This window comes from Oryctolagus cuniculus, chromosome 12 (genome assembly GCF_051225735.1).
Source record: "Oryctolagus cuniculus isolate XC-2025 breed Fujian yellow rabbit chromosome 12, ASM5122573v1, whole genome shotgun sequence".
In the NCBI taxonomy this organism is placed as follows: Eukaryota; Metazoa; Chordata; class Mammalia; order Lagomorpha; family Leporidae; genus Oryctolagus; species Oryctolagus cuniculus.
Window position 1 is genome coordinate 73,331,608 of NC_142878.1, and position 14,929 is coordinate 73,346,536.

Sequence of the window (14,929 nt, forward strand, 5' to 3'; positions counted from 1 at the left end):
TCCCATTAGGATGATTAGGGCCTTTGCATCCTATTGACACACAAGTATAGATATTCTGATTACCAACTCCAGCCAATCCAAAAGCAACAATTAGCTTTCTTTCTAGATACCTCTCCCATCCCTAATCTCCCCTTACCCATCATGTAATTCCACCCCTCTTATCTATGGTTAATTTAGAATTAATGTAAACAATGCATGCCTGCCTCCCCAGATTTGTGTGTGTGTGTGTGTGTGTGTGTGTGTGTTTAAACATGTTCTTATTTAGGGCACCAGCACTGTGGCAGAGCAAGTAAATCTATCGCCTGCAGCACCAGCATCCCATTTGGGTGCAGGTTGGAGTCCTGGCTGCTCTACTAACAATTCAGCTCCCTGCTAATGCACCTGGGAGAACAGTGGAAGATGGCCCAAGTCCTTGGACCCCTGCACCCACATCTGGGGAGGTCCAGATGAAGCTCTTGGCTCCTGGCTTTGGCCTGGCCCAGCCCTGGCTATTGTGGCTATCTGGGGAGTGAACCAGTGGAAGGAAGATCTTTCTCTTTGTGTCTCTCCTCTCTCTTTCTGTAAATCTGCTTCTCAAATAAATAAATCTTTGGGAAAAAAAAAACCAACCATGAGCTGCACTCATCAAGGTTCAGGATCATCCATTGATATGATCTGAAGGCACAGAAGGTGGTGTCTGAGGTGGGGTTTAATTGAATATTCACAGGGGGTGGAATTTGAGGTGGGACTTGAGTATCACCTTTCCTTACCCTTTATTGGAACTCAGAAGCATCATGGAATCAAGTACATGATGGGAGTAAGAGTGTCAGCCATGACAATTTTATTATAATGACATTAGAATGAGCTGCAGCTCATTACAGGGACACAACCAGCAGCCACGTTGATTATTTTTGCCAGTGTGGTTCTGAGTGATGCTAGTTCTGAGGGGTAGTTTCGACAGAAGCTGCATGGAAAGGGAGTGCTATTTGGGTAAGACAGGCAGGGCTGAAGCACAGCTGGGGCTGAGGGACTGGCTGGGACCTCAGGAGAAAATTTAAATCACTTGATCTGTCATGAAGAGGTGAAAAACATTTACTTATGAATTATTTCCATATCGTCCATCATCACATTCTTTTTACATAGACATGTAAACAGGCTCAAGTAGTTATTCTATTTTTAGGCATTCATATACTAGACATAGACAGGGACACTTAATTCTATTATATTCTAAAAATCCTCACCTTTGTGCAGAAGTCACAGAAATACTTATCCAGTTCACGTACTGGTATGACACACTGAGGATATATGCTCATACTCTCACTGTATATCTACATGCTTAATATATTTACATCTCTATAACAAAACTGAAACAGAAAAGCCGATGTAGAAAAACTATCCACCAGGCAAGCACTGCATCTTCGTACATTTCTACTACAAAAAGAACCATTAAAAATGAAATGAGGAGTGGCTAAAATTCCCTAATCCAGAGTCCTGGATTCAATATCTGGTTCTGGCTCCTGCTAATGCAGACCCTGGGAGACAGTGATGGAGACTAAAATAGCTGAGTTTGTGCCACCCATGTGGGATGCATGGATTGAGTTCCTGGCTCCTGGTTTCAGCTCAGCCTAGCCCTGCCATTGCAAGCAACTGGGGAGCAAAGCAATGGATGAGAGCTCTTTCTCTTTCTCTCTGCCTCTCAAATAAATTTTTAAAAATGGTTTGAGCATGGTACCTCTGTACTTGGCAGATGAAAGAGTGATACTGAGAGATTTCAAACTTAAAAATATTTCAGAGATAATATTATAAACTCTAAAGTAACTATATAAAGAATTTCATCATCTAGTTAAAATTGCAAATATCCTTCACAAGATTTCTCACAGATAGTTATTTAAAAAATAAGTTCACATTGAAGAGAGTGTTCTCTTGTGCCTATGGGAAGAAATATGTCTTCCTGTGGGATCCATGACCACCAGCATCAGAATCACCAAGGACATTTTCAAATGTGAATTCCTGGATCCCTCTCCTCACCTACAGGACACAAACTGGAGGTTGATTCTGTCTGCTGGGCAGCGTGGACACGCTTGCCCTCATCAGGCAGGCTAGCTACAAAGTGGTTCAGCAGGGAGGCTGTAAGGTCTCCGGTAGAAACCAGAGCCAGGGGATCGGTGTCAAACATCTTGTTTCCTCAACCAACCAAATGTTAATCGCAACAGAAAATTAGTCAGAGTTTTCCAGACTACTCACCTGATCCTCGTTCCCTTCCAACTCCTCCATAAATATGTGAAGGGGGCAGGAGGTCCTAGGCCCTTTTCTGGAACACTTCTCAATGTCCATCCAGTATAGACACAACTCTCCATGGATTGCTGAGAGCCTGGTAGATCCCATATATTTGGATAGCCCTGGTTTCTGTATTGGATCTACAGTATTGATTCAAGCATGTGTTATCAAACAGCCTCCAAGCATGTTTTTTATTATTATCTTTTTAATTTGAAAGTGTTACAGAGAGGGAGAGGCAGAGAGAGAGAGCTTTCCATCCCCTGGTTCACTCCCCCAATGGCTGCAATGGCTAGAGCTGGGCAGATCCGAAGCCAGGAGTCAGGAGCTTCTTCCTGATCTCCCACATGGATGCAGGGGCCCAAGGTATTGGGATATTTTCTGTTGCTTTCCCAGGTGCATCATCAGGGAGCTGGATCAGAAGTGGAGCAGCAGGAGCTCCAACCGGTGCCCATATGGGATGCCCACGTTACAGCCAGCAGCTTTACCAGCTACACCGCAGTGCTTGCCCCTGTTGTAAAACTGACTTGAAGTATCTTTAAATTAGATGCTTCCTAGGCTGGCATTGTGGCACAGTGGGTTAAGCCACCACTTGGGATGGCTTCATCTTATGACAGAGTGCTAGTTTGAGTCCCGGCTACTTTGTTTCCCATCCAGCTTCCTGCTATTGGGCTTGGGAGGCAGTGGAGGATGGCCCAAGTGCTTGGGATTCTGCCATCCATGTGGGACTCATGGATGAAGTTCCTGGCTCCTGGCTTCCACCTGGCCTAGCCCTGGCTCTTGTGGTTATTTGGGGAGTGAACTAATGCATGAGAGGTTTTCTCTCTCTTTCTCTGTCTCCCCTGCCTCCACCCATTTATAAACAAATAACAAATGTCTTTTAAAAAATTGTGTAAAATTACTTTTAGGAATAGTGTATAAGGAGTAGATGAAACATAAATGTATTTCATGTTTGGACTTAGGTCCCATCCCCACGATATCTCATAATATATCCAAAATCTGCAAAAATCTGAACTCTGAAACACTTCTAGTCCCAAGCACTTCCAATAAGGATTCTCAGCATCTGTTTTGAATAATATATATTGAGGTGGCCATTGTGGTACAGCAGGTTAAGCAAATGCTTGCAACGACAAGCATCCCATATCACAGAGCTAATTCAAGTCCCGCTATTCTGCTTCTGATGCAGCTCCATGCTAATATTCCTGGGAAGGCAGAAAAGTACCTGTGTCCCTGCCATCTGCTGTGTCATAGCACTGGCTCCTACACAAAATTTTTAGTGCAGCAGCATTTTGACTACAACCTTGTAACATGATGTTACCACACTTGTAGTGTCATGTTAGTGCTCAAAAAGTTGTGTATTTTGTGGGGCTAGTGTTTGGTAGAGCAGTTAAGATACCCGTTGAGGTGCCTGCATCCTGTAACAGTGCCCAGGGTTTGAGTCTCACGCAGCAGTCCCAGATCTGTTCCTAATTCCATCTTCCTGCCAAGGTACCTGCTGGGGAGGTACCACATAACAACTCTAGTACTTGGATCCCTGCCAGCCACATAGGAGACCTGAACTGAGTTATTGGCTTCCAGCTTCAGCCTGGCCCAGGCCCACTGCTGCAGACATTTGGGAAATGAACCAGCAGTTGGGCGCTTACTGTCTCTCTACCTCTCAAAGAACTTATTAGCTGTTAGTTATTGTCGCTCCCCGTCTTCGTGGAGGAACGACACAGGACCCTGCGCTGTTCTTTTGTCTGCTCGGCCCTCCCCGGGTTTGCTGCTGGTTCTTCCCGGGTTGGCTACCGACCCTTCCACCTCTGTGGAAGGGCGGTTCCCCCTGGCCACCTTCCCCACTTCCGCGGGGGAGCGGCACACCGCCGGCCGGCTCTCTCGGGGGCTTCTCGGGGGCTTCTCGGGGGCTGCTCAGGTGTTCCTCAGGTGTTCCTCTTAGATGTTCCTGGTGCATGTTGTCTCTCTCCTCCTTTATAGTCCTCTTCCGCCAATCCCAACTCTGCTACCCACACGCCGAGTACGCTGCTCTCCTCCAATCAGGATCAGCTCCTGCTGCTTATTGGTTGAACTGGAGGCAGCTGTGTAGAAGCTGTTTCCTCCTCTCCCAGTGCCATATTGTGGGAGAGCAGATGCATAGAATAAGTCTTAATTCCAGTAACAGTCTAGTCCGAGTTGCTCCCCACAAGTTATATAACTAGATAGACTTTCTACTATATCGTATTCAAATAAAGAAAATATCTAGCTATCTTCAGTAAAGCACTTTCCTTTGTTTCCATATTCAGCCTATAAAAACATGTTGCTTATGCTGTTGAAGCAGAACTCTTGGAACTTCTTCCAGCTTTCTTTAAAGATGTTTTTAACGTTTATTTTCAAGGGCTGGTGCTGTGGCAAGGCAGGTAATGCTGCCACTTGCCGTGCTGGCATCCTATATGGGCACCAATTTGAGTCCCCAGTACTCCACTTCCAATCTAGCTCTCTGCCATGGCCTGGGAAAGCAGTAGAGGTTGGCCCAACTCCTTGGGTCCCTGCACCTGCGTGGGAGACCTGGAAGAAGCTCCAGGCTCCTGGCTTCAGATTGGCCCAGTTCCAGCCATTGAGACCATTTTGGGAGAGAATCAGCAGATAGAAGATCTCTGTCTCTCTGTAACTCAGCCTTTCAAATAAATAAATCTTTAAAAAAAAAACTTATTTTCAAGCATTATGGCACAGTGTTAGGTTAAGTTGCCACCTGTAATGCCTGCATTCTGTATTAGTGATGGTTTCAAGTCCCGGCTGCTCCATTTCCCCTCCAGCTACCTGCTAATGCACCTAGGGAAGCAGTGGACGATGGTCCGAGTATTCCGGTCCCTGAAACCCACATGGGAGACCAGGATGCAGTTCCAGGTTCCTGCCTTCTGCCTTGCCCAGCCCCAGTGGTTGTAGCCATTAGGGAAGTGAACCAGTAGATGGAAGATCTTTGTCTCTCTCCCTGTCACTCTGTTTTTCAAGTAAAAATAAATAAATATTTTTTAAAAGTTGTTTTCAGGTTATTTGAAAGGCAAAGAAACACACACAAAGAGACAGATGGAGAGAGATTTGCAGTGTGCTGGTTCACGTCCAGGTCTGGGCCAGGCCCAAGCGAGGGGTCAGGAATTCCATCTTCCACGTGACTGGTAGGGCCCTAACTCCTTGAGTTATCACCTGCTGCCTCTCAGAGTGCATATTAGCAGGAAGCTGCAATGAAAGTAGAGAAGCTGGGACTGAAACCAGGCAACGCCATGCGGGATGTGGCCATCCCAAGCAGCAACCTCACCGCTGAGCCATATGCCTGGCCCCGCTTCCACTTTTGAGCGCTGCCGGATTCATGAATCCTTTCGTGCTCAAATAAACTGTTAAATTTCTTTTTTTCTAAAAAAATTAACAATGTTAATTGTTATTTTTATTTTTATTTATGAAATAAAAAAACAGATAAGTAGAACAGAGTAAGTGATAATTAAAGGAACCACAAGATACTTGTGTTGTGGAGAAAGGCTATTGGGATGGGGCCAGCATTGTGGCTCTGATGGGGAGTGAATCAGAGGATGGAAGATATCCTCTCTCGCTCCCTCTCCCTGTAACTCTGCTTTTCTAAAATAAATACATCTTTATAACAAAAATAAATAAAACAATTGGGCTGAAGATTGTAAATAATGTAAATTCTGTCATATGCATGGAAGTTGAATTTTTCATAAATTATTCACAAACGATTCATAAATGTGATTGATTTCCTGCATTATTCTGGACACATGTCTTAGTAACCTAAAGGCCACATATAACCTGTGCTCTACTTCTTCCCCATCCCTCTGTGAATATCTTCTACCTTGGTCTCGCTCCGTTCCTCATGCACTCACTCACTCTGTGCCAGCAATGTGGCCTCCTTACTGTTCCTCCACACACCCATTTTTGTTGCCTCACTTCCAGGATGTTCTTGTCCCAGCTGGATCCATGGCGTGTCCCCTGTCTTCACTGACAGCTCTAGAGAAATGTCACTTTCTCAGCTGGCCCTTCAGTGACAATCTCCTCTTTGGCCCTTTATCCTGTTTTAATTTTCTTTCGAGCACTTAAAACTACTCGGCACAGCATATATGTATTTGTTTATTGTACATCTCCCCCACTGGAATGTAAGTCAGCTCTGGGTTGAGCAGGGACTTTATAATCTGAACTCAAAACAATGCCTAATCACTTCTTGGCCTTTTGGCTAAGATCAAGTGTAAAACAATGCCTGGCATAGAACACGTAACCAGTAAGTACAGCCCACTGATTATACTAGATGGGATGCCGGTGTTACAGGTGCTGGCCCCAACCCAAGACTTCTATGAATTCCCTAAGAATATTCTTGACTTGTATCACCTTAGCTCAGTTTGGGAACAATCTTGTCATCTTGTGCCTGGTTTCTCTTGTACTCATCAATCCACATGTGGAATTTTTCCTTAGTTTTCAGAAAAACTCATGGCAGATGACTCGTTTTCCAGCAAACCTGACTAAAGTTTTGGGGAAGTAGGGGAATTCCACCTACAGGGGGAGTTGTGGCAGAGTTACACCAAAGCAACAAAAATAACCATGTGAGTATTAGAGTTCTACTTACTAAAACCTTTCTGGGACCCTGTCACCAGAGACTTTCATTGGTTAATTCCCTCCTGTGGCTTCTCTCTTCCTCTTTCACTTCACATTCCTGCTGTCTTCTCTCTCAGATTGTCACAGCACTCCAAGTTCATCTTGTGTTTGTTTACAGATTTACTTAGTTGTAAGACAGTTACAGAGAGGAGAGTCTGGAGGGTGGGATGGGAATCTTCCTCTGGTTCACTGATGTCCACATGGCCATAGCTGGGCCAGGCTGAAGCCAGGAGTCTGCAACTCCATCCTGGTGTCCCATGCAAGTGGCAGGGGTCCAAGTACTTGGGCCATCTTCTGCTGCTTCCCCAGGTACATCAGCAGGGAGTTGGATTGGAAGTGGAGCCACTGGACTGGCACGAGCGCTCACATGGGTTGCCCGCTAGAGGAGTCTAGCATCACAGGTAGCAGCTTAATCTACTATGCCACAATGCCAGCCTCATGTTTTTTGTTTTGGTGCCTTATTCCCCAACTCAGCACTGAGTTCCTCCTTGCATACCCATCAAAATCCTCAGCAGGAAAAAAAAGAAAAATTTCTTTCCTAAGACCACCCTCAAAATACAGATACAGTTTTCTTCCTTCTTTATGAAAATTTTACCAAGGCTTCCTATTTATTAAGTATTTTGACATCACAATGTATATGTTAATTATGTCAATCTCACATGTTTTGTGGAAACAAATAGGGTATCACTTAGGTATAAAAGAGTGACAATGAGCTGGCATCATGACATAGTGGGTAAAGCTGCTACATTTGATGCCAGTATCCTTATGGGTGCCGATTGGAGACCCAGCTGCTCAACTTCTGATCCAGCTCCCTGCAAATATGCCTGGGAAAATAGTGGAATATGGCCCAAGTGCTTGGGCTCCTGCACTTACGTGGGAGACCTGGAAGAAGCTGTGGGCTCCTGGCTTTGATCTGGCCCAGCCCCAGCCATTGCAGCCATCTGGGGAGTGAACCAGAGGAGGGAATCTCTCTCTCTCTGTCTCTCCCTCTGTGTAACTGTACCTTTCAAATAAATAAACCTTAAAAGAAAATGACAATACTCCTTTTGCACATGCTTATATGTGAATACAAGTAGTGTGCGTGAACAATCTATCACTTAGATGTAAAGGAACCACAATACTGTTTTTGCATGTATTACTTTCGTGAAACACTGTTGGGGGTACACGCTTTGGATGTATTAATTAGAGAGTTTTTGAACAACTCTCTGGCACACACTTTCGCTTAAGGCATTTTGTAGACCACCCGTCCAGACTGCCCGTCCATTAGAACCTGCACTCGCCCAGGGGACTTGGTGGACGCAGCCAGCAGCCCCATCCAAAGCGACTTTGTCTTTACGGAAAATCAAGGGGCACAGGGCCACCTTTATCTACAAGACCACACAGATCAGCTAGCGAGATTCGTTTTTCTAAACCCAGGCCTTAAAGGAACGCTAAATGTATACATAAAAATGTGTTTTAGAATCATGACCTGAGACTTCCGAGAAAGTTTAGGCAGGGTTGCATTCAAATCCCTCTTCCAGTCCTCCCGGCCCCCAGTTTCCAATCTAAGGAAAACACGTATTTAAGAGATGCAAAAGAAACCCTGTTCCTTCTGCTGCGGCAAAGCCCAGACGCGGCGTGGCACTGGACCCAGCTCAGCGCGGCCGGGCCGCGGCAGTCCACCCAAAACGTCCTTCCTGCCCTCCCGCGAGCCCCTCACGAGGAGGAGGAGTCACGGCTACGCATGAGGCCCCGCCCCCGCCGTGACGTCTGGAGACGCGGCGCGCCGCCACGCAATGCAAATCGGGAAAAGGGGATGAGCCGGGCTGGCTTCCGTCGGGGTAGCGAAGGCTAATTCTCCTTCGGGTTGTTGGGAGATGGGCCTTTGGCAAGGAGACTGGCGGTAGTGCAGCGCGCCCGGTACCACGGTGAGTGCAGGTCTGGGCCCTGGCTTCTGTTTCCCGGGAAGCTGTCGTCAGTGAGCCCCTTTCCTTCCGCCGGCTGCTGGTCACCCAGGAGACCAGCCCTGTCCGCGGAGAGGGGTGGGACAACCGTGAAACAACTGGCTTGTGCGGGAAAGGCCCACCCGCGAGTCTTCCCCGCGGCCCACCAGGGTTGTCCCGTGAGTGTCCTGTGTTGTTTTCGCCCCGGAAGGTGGCCTGGACTAGTTCCTGCTGTCTTTTTGGACACTTAGACCTGCCTTTGACCTCCTTCCTCTTGCTTCCGTTTTCTGGTTCTCGGCTCCCTACAGTCCCAGGCCTTAATACAAGTGGGTTTCTCAGTTGCTTCTCTGCCTCAGTCACACTTGTATCTAGTGAAGTCTAAGTATGGGTTTAAAGACCCTGTAAGCTTGTCAGAGTAAAAACCAGGACTTCCTCAAATACAAGCGTTTCTTTCCAGAAACGTGCCTTCTCTCCTAGAGTTGTGAGACAAGTTGGTTTCGCCGCCTTTCCCCTGTGGAAATGATCAGAGCCCTGAATTGCATGTATACAGAGAGCTGCAGACCACACCGCTGGGTTTATTTCTTGCTCTCAGTTCATACTGTGACCTTGAACAAGTCACTTAATCACTAACAATATTTACCTGACTCACAGAGCCTAAGGAATTAGGTAAGCGCTCCTAAGGTTTCAGATGAAAGGGATGCCTAACTAAAGGGATGCTTCTCTTTCTGTATCTGCAGAGCATCCTTAGTTTTGGGTCTATCCTGCTGCAGCCATTACAGATGCCAAGTGATTTTTTTTTTTTTAAGCAAGTGTACCTTTTCTAGGCTTCCTTTGCGTCTTTGCTATGTAAGCAGATTTTGCCTTTCAGCTGGTTCCGTTTAGAGTCCGTGTTAAATGCCATTCACTATGCATTTTGATAGTTTCCCATCACTCCAAGGCTGAGCTAGTAAATCTATGTGGACGTGGACGGTGAAGTCGGTTGTGTCCTGTCTGGCATATTGGTGTGGCTGCCTTGAAATGTGTATTCTTTTTTTCATGACACATTAGCTGCATCTTAAAAATTTCGATAGTAAGGATACTAGTATAGTGAAAGAACACATGCCCCTGTCATCAGTGAAATTTTGGAGACATGTTTGAGAAAATAGTGCAGGAGGAAAATTAACAGAAAAACATTTAAAGGTGTCATTTTAGCATCTAATTGTTATGTATGTCCTTGAGCTTTATTAATCATTGTGGGCATTTGTTTATTAATATGAACATAATAGGAAGCAAGTGGCTTTTGTAAACTAAGATAGTTGTAAAGCCAGCATATGTTTTTTTTTTTTTTTCACAAAATGTCTAGTGTTTTGTGAACTTTTCTACTTGCAAATCCACTCAGTTTTGTACAAGTGAAAGGAAGAAAAGTGCTCAAATATGAGTTGCTAATAAAGCTAGACACAATTGAGGCAGCATTGTAAAAAAAAATTCCTTGCTGTTGTTCCAGTGACCTATTGCTCCTTATCCCTTCACTGTAAAACATAGTGATTTAAAACTGCAACTTAATGTCTTTCTTGTTTCTCCAGACCTGCTGGCTTCAGCAGGTGGTTCTCATTGAGGGTTTCATGCATTTGTATTCAGTTCAGCAGTTGGGGGGGGGGGGGCACCTGAAAGCTCAGCTGTGCTGGGTGTCCTGGATGGCTGGTTCACATGGATGACCATTGATGTTGGCTGGGGATCATGTGGGTATGTCAGTTGGCATGCCTGCAGAGAGCCTGCTCATGTGTTGTGGACTTCACACATCATGGCAAGTGGGTTCTGAACATGTTTGAAGAGACGTGAAGTGGAAATTGCTTGTGTCTTAAAATCCTGGACTCAGAAATTGGTACAATGTTACTTCCAACCTGTTCTCTTGGTTAGAGCAGTGAAAGCCCTCCACCCTGCCCTCCACCCCGTCAGATGATAGACTTCTACAATTTGAAGAGAAAAATATCAAGAGTCACCATAATTTCTTTTTAAAGATTTATTTGTTTATTTGAAAGGTGGAGTTATAGAGGCAGGGAGAGGGGCCGGGGCTCACTCCCCAAATGGCTGCATCGGCTGGAGCTGAGCCGATCTGAAGCCAGGAGCTTCTATAGAGTTTCCCACGCAGGTGCAGGGGCCCAAGGATTTGGTCCATCTTCCATTGCCTTCTAGGCTATAGCAGAGAACTGGATCAGAAGTAGAGCAGCCGGGACTCGAACTGGTGCTCATATAGGATGCCTGCACTGCAGGCGGCAGCTTTACTACACAGTGCCAGTCCCCAGGTCACCAGAATTTTGATGGCAAAGTTGTGTTGGAATCATGTTTGGATTATATAATAGATGCAGAATAAGATAACGCTTTATAGCTTCATAACCCATTACAATTTGTGGAGCATTGGTGTTGAGATTTAAGGAATTTGCTTAAAGTCATAGGATTAATTAATGGGAAATGAAATTAAGGCCACTAACACTTCCGTAATATTAAATTACTTAATTGTAAATGTGACATGTTATTTCAAATTTATTTGGAATTCCATTTTTATAACCGTACTGATTCAAGTATAATAATACGTACTGTGAATAAAGACAATGCCAAGATAACTAAGCTTGTTTTTTTTAGCCTTTTTTTGATATATCACAATTTAGTTTTTCACAGTACTAAACTCTGAATGATACCAATAATTATGTGTATCCACATCTTTCTAATATCATGAAATGAGGTCATTACACATTATAATACCAAATTCAGAACAAATTAATCCTAAGAAACAGAAGCATAGGAATCCTGGAGGTCTTATTTTGATGAATCAGTTACGGAATTTAAAAGTTAAAAAGACTTCTCATAATTTTGTAGGTTGGGGATTATATGAGTTAAGATGCTGATTTCAGCTAAAAACAAATTGTTATGTTTCTATTTAATTGCTTTTGGCAACATGTGTTTATATCTTCGCTTTATGTTTATGGCTCCCAGTCATAATTGCACAGCAGAATTCATCTAAGGAGTTTTTTTTTTTTTTTTAAGATTTATTTTATTTATTTTAAAGACAGAGTTATAGAGGTAGAGACACAGGAGAGAGGTCTTCCGTCCGCTGGTTCACTCCCCAGATGGCCACAAACGGCTGGAGCTGCACCTATATGAAGCCAGGACCCAGGTGCTTCCTCCAGGTTTCCTGCATGGGTGAAGGGGCCCAAGGATTTGGGCCATCTTCTACTGCTTTCCCAGACCATAGCAGAGAGCTGGATCGGAAGATGAACAGCCGGGTCTTGAACCAGCATCTATATGGGATGCTGTCACTTCAGGCCAGATCTTTAACTCACTACACCACAACGCTGGCCCCTCAGCTAAGGAGTTTTTAAAAAAAGTCTGTTGGGAATGGGCATTTGGTGTAGAGGTTAAGATGCTGCTTGGGATGCCCACATCATGTGTTACGCGTGCCCACTTCATGTGTCAGAGTGCCTGACTTCAGTTCTGGCTCTGCTTCCAGTTTCAGCTTCCTGCTAATGTGCACTCTGGGAGGCTGCAGGTGACAATTCAAGTACTTGGGTCCCTTCCGCCCAGTTGGGAGACCCAGATTGAGTTCCCAGCTCCTGGCTGTGTGCTGGCCCAGATGTTGCAGGTATTCAGGAGTGAGCCAGTGGATGGATGAGCTCTGTCCCTGTCTCTGCCATTCAAATAGATAATACATAAAACAATAGCAACTACGGATAAACCCCATTCCCAGAGATTCTGTGTTAACAGTTTAAGAGTGGGGTCTGGGCATCAGTAGTTTAGAAAAGATTCTACAGCTCAGATTGAGAACCATGCCCGTTTTTGGTAGACAGTATTTTCTGGTTCCCTGCTCATTTATTTTGCATCTGTTAAAAAAAATTAATAATGAACGAAAGCAAACAAGAAATGAATTAAGGTTACAAATGTAGATAGCTACTCTGGAAAGTAATTTACTTTTGTTTGTTTTTAGGAATGGCCTGTTTGAAAGATAGGGTAATGGGGCGGGGGGGAGATTTCATGCTTTGCTTAACTCCCCAAATGCCTGCAATAGCTGAGCCTGGGCCAGTTCATATCCAGGAACCAGGAACTCCGTTTGGGACTCCCACATGGATGGCAGAAACCCACGTTCATGAGCTGAGCCATCATTGCTGCTTCCCAGGTGCAATAGCAGAGTTAAAATGGAACCAGGTGAGCCAGGATTGAACCAGCACTCTGATACCTTGTGTTGGAGCCCCAAGCTGCAGTAGCAGCTTAATCTGCGCCTCAAAGCCCACCCCAGAATGAGGCTTTGGCATAGTTTGCTGGTGTCTACATTATGGCACTAAACATAAAAGCATATTTCAGAAAGTTCATGGAAAAATTAGAGGGGAAGTTTATTTTGGTATAAAATACTGTGATATCCTTACATAGTTTTTTCATAATGTGCATTTCCATAAACTTTTTTTTTTTTTTTTTGGTCAGGCAGAGTGGACAGCTAGAGAGAGAGAGACAGAGAGAAAGGTCTTCCTTTGCCGTTGGTTCACCCTCCAATGGCCGCCGCGGCCGGTGCACTACGGCCGGCCAGCACATCACGCTGATCCGAAGCCAGGAGCCAGGTGTTTCTCCTGGTCTCCCATGCGGGTGCAGGGCCTAAGTACTTGGGCCATCCTCCACTGCACTCCTGGGCCATAGCAGAGAGCTGGCCTGGAAGAGGGGCAACCAGGACAGAATCCGGCGCCCTGACCAGGACTAGAACCTGGTGTGCCGGCATCGCAAGGTGGAAGATTAGCCTAGTGAGCCGCGGCGCCAGCCATTTCCATAAACTTTTAAAAGTACCCTCATTCTTTGCTTTGTATTGCCATTGTGTACTAATCTTTTGTCCCAAAAGGTAGATACTTTGTTAGGAGATGTAACCCTGTATCTGTCAGCACTGTACTTTGTAGGTAGGTAACCTAAATGTGTACCAAATTGAAACCAGCTCATACAGCCACTCTTAAGAACTAGGGCTAGTTGTTTTACCCAGTTTTCCTCTTCTAAGAACTTTGTAAGCATTCCTTTCAATTTTCTTTTTCCTTGGTTTCCATGATGTTGTATTTTCCTATTTTTTCTTTTTCTTCTTTTTTTAAGATTTATTTATTTATTTGAAAGTTAGAGTTACACAGAGAGAGGAGAGGCAGAGAGAGAGATCTTCCATCTGATGGTTCATTCCCCAAATGGCCACAAACGGCTGAAGCTGCGCTGATCCGAAGCCAGGAGCTTCTTCCGGTTCTCCTACGTGGGTGCAGGGGCCTAAGCACTTGGGCTGTCTTCTACTGCTTTCCCAGGCCATAGCAGAGAGCTCGATTGGAATAGGAGCAGCCAGGTCTTGAACTGGGATCCATCTGGGATGATGGTGCTTCAGGCCAGGGCATTATTAACCTGCTGCGCCACAGCACTGGGCCCCTCTTTTTTCTTAATTCTGATGATTCCCATTTCCTTTTGGACGTTCCCCATTTCTGAGCCCTTCAAGTAAACTTGTCAACTCTAGAGAAATAAGAAGTCATTTACTTGGTGATCTATTTTCCTGATTTTACTTTTAATAGTTGACACATAGATTTAATGTTTGGTCTCTCAGTAGACTGGCTTTGTATTTGCATATTTACATCTCTATCCACACAGTTTTCTGTAGGTGTTGTACATTTAGGATATACCCAGCATGTTCAAAATTGAATTGCCTACTTTCTTGAGAATCAGTAGTTCCTATTTGGGGGATAATTTTGCCCCCAGGGGACATGTGGCAGTATTTTTAGTTGTCACAATTGGAGAATGGGTATTACTGATGCTAAATGGATAGAAGCCAGGGATGCTGCTAAACATCCTATATGTACGGAGCAGTTGTCAACAGAAGTTTTTCTGGTCCAGAATGTGAGTAGTGTGATTGAGAAGTGCTGCTGTAAAATGATAGTTTTTCAATGACAGTATTAATTTTTGGTTAGCAGCACTGTTCTTCACATTTCATAGGTTAGAGTGTATTTATGTGTGTGTATGACTCCCTCCTTACCTAATTTAATTATTATTAACAAACAGTTATTAAGTATTGACTATGTGAGGACTATTGAAGTGGGTGTCAGGGACACAGACATGTCAACATATTATTTCCTAATAATTTCTATAGTACT

The 14,929-nt window shown here is 44.7% G+C and overlaps 1 protein-coding gene across 1 annotated transcript in view; it reads left to right on the top strand.

Annotated features, from left to right (window-relative positions):
• Positions 1-8,656: 8,656 nt before the first annotated feature.
• USP8 (ubiquitin specific peptidase 8) overlaps positions 8,657-14,929 on the top strand; it is an 80,942-nt gene continuing 74,669 nt past the window's right edge. Inside the window, exon 1 of the mRNA XM_002717801.6 lies at positions 8,657-8,789. The gene's annotated coding sequence lies outside the window, so the exon portion shown is untranslated. The remainder of the gene's footprint in view (positions 8,790-14,929) is intronic.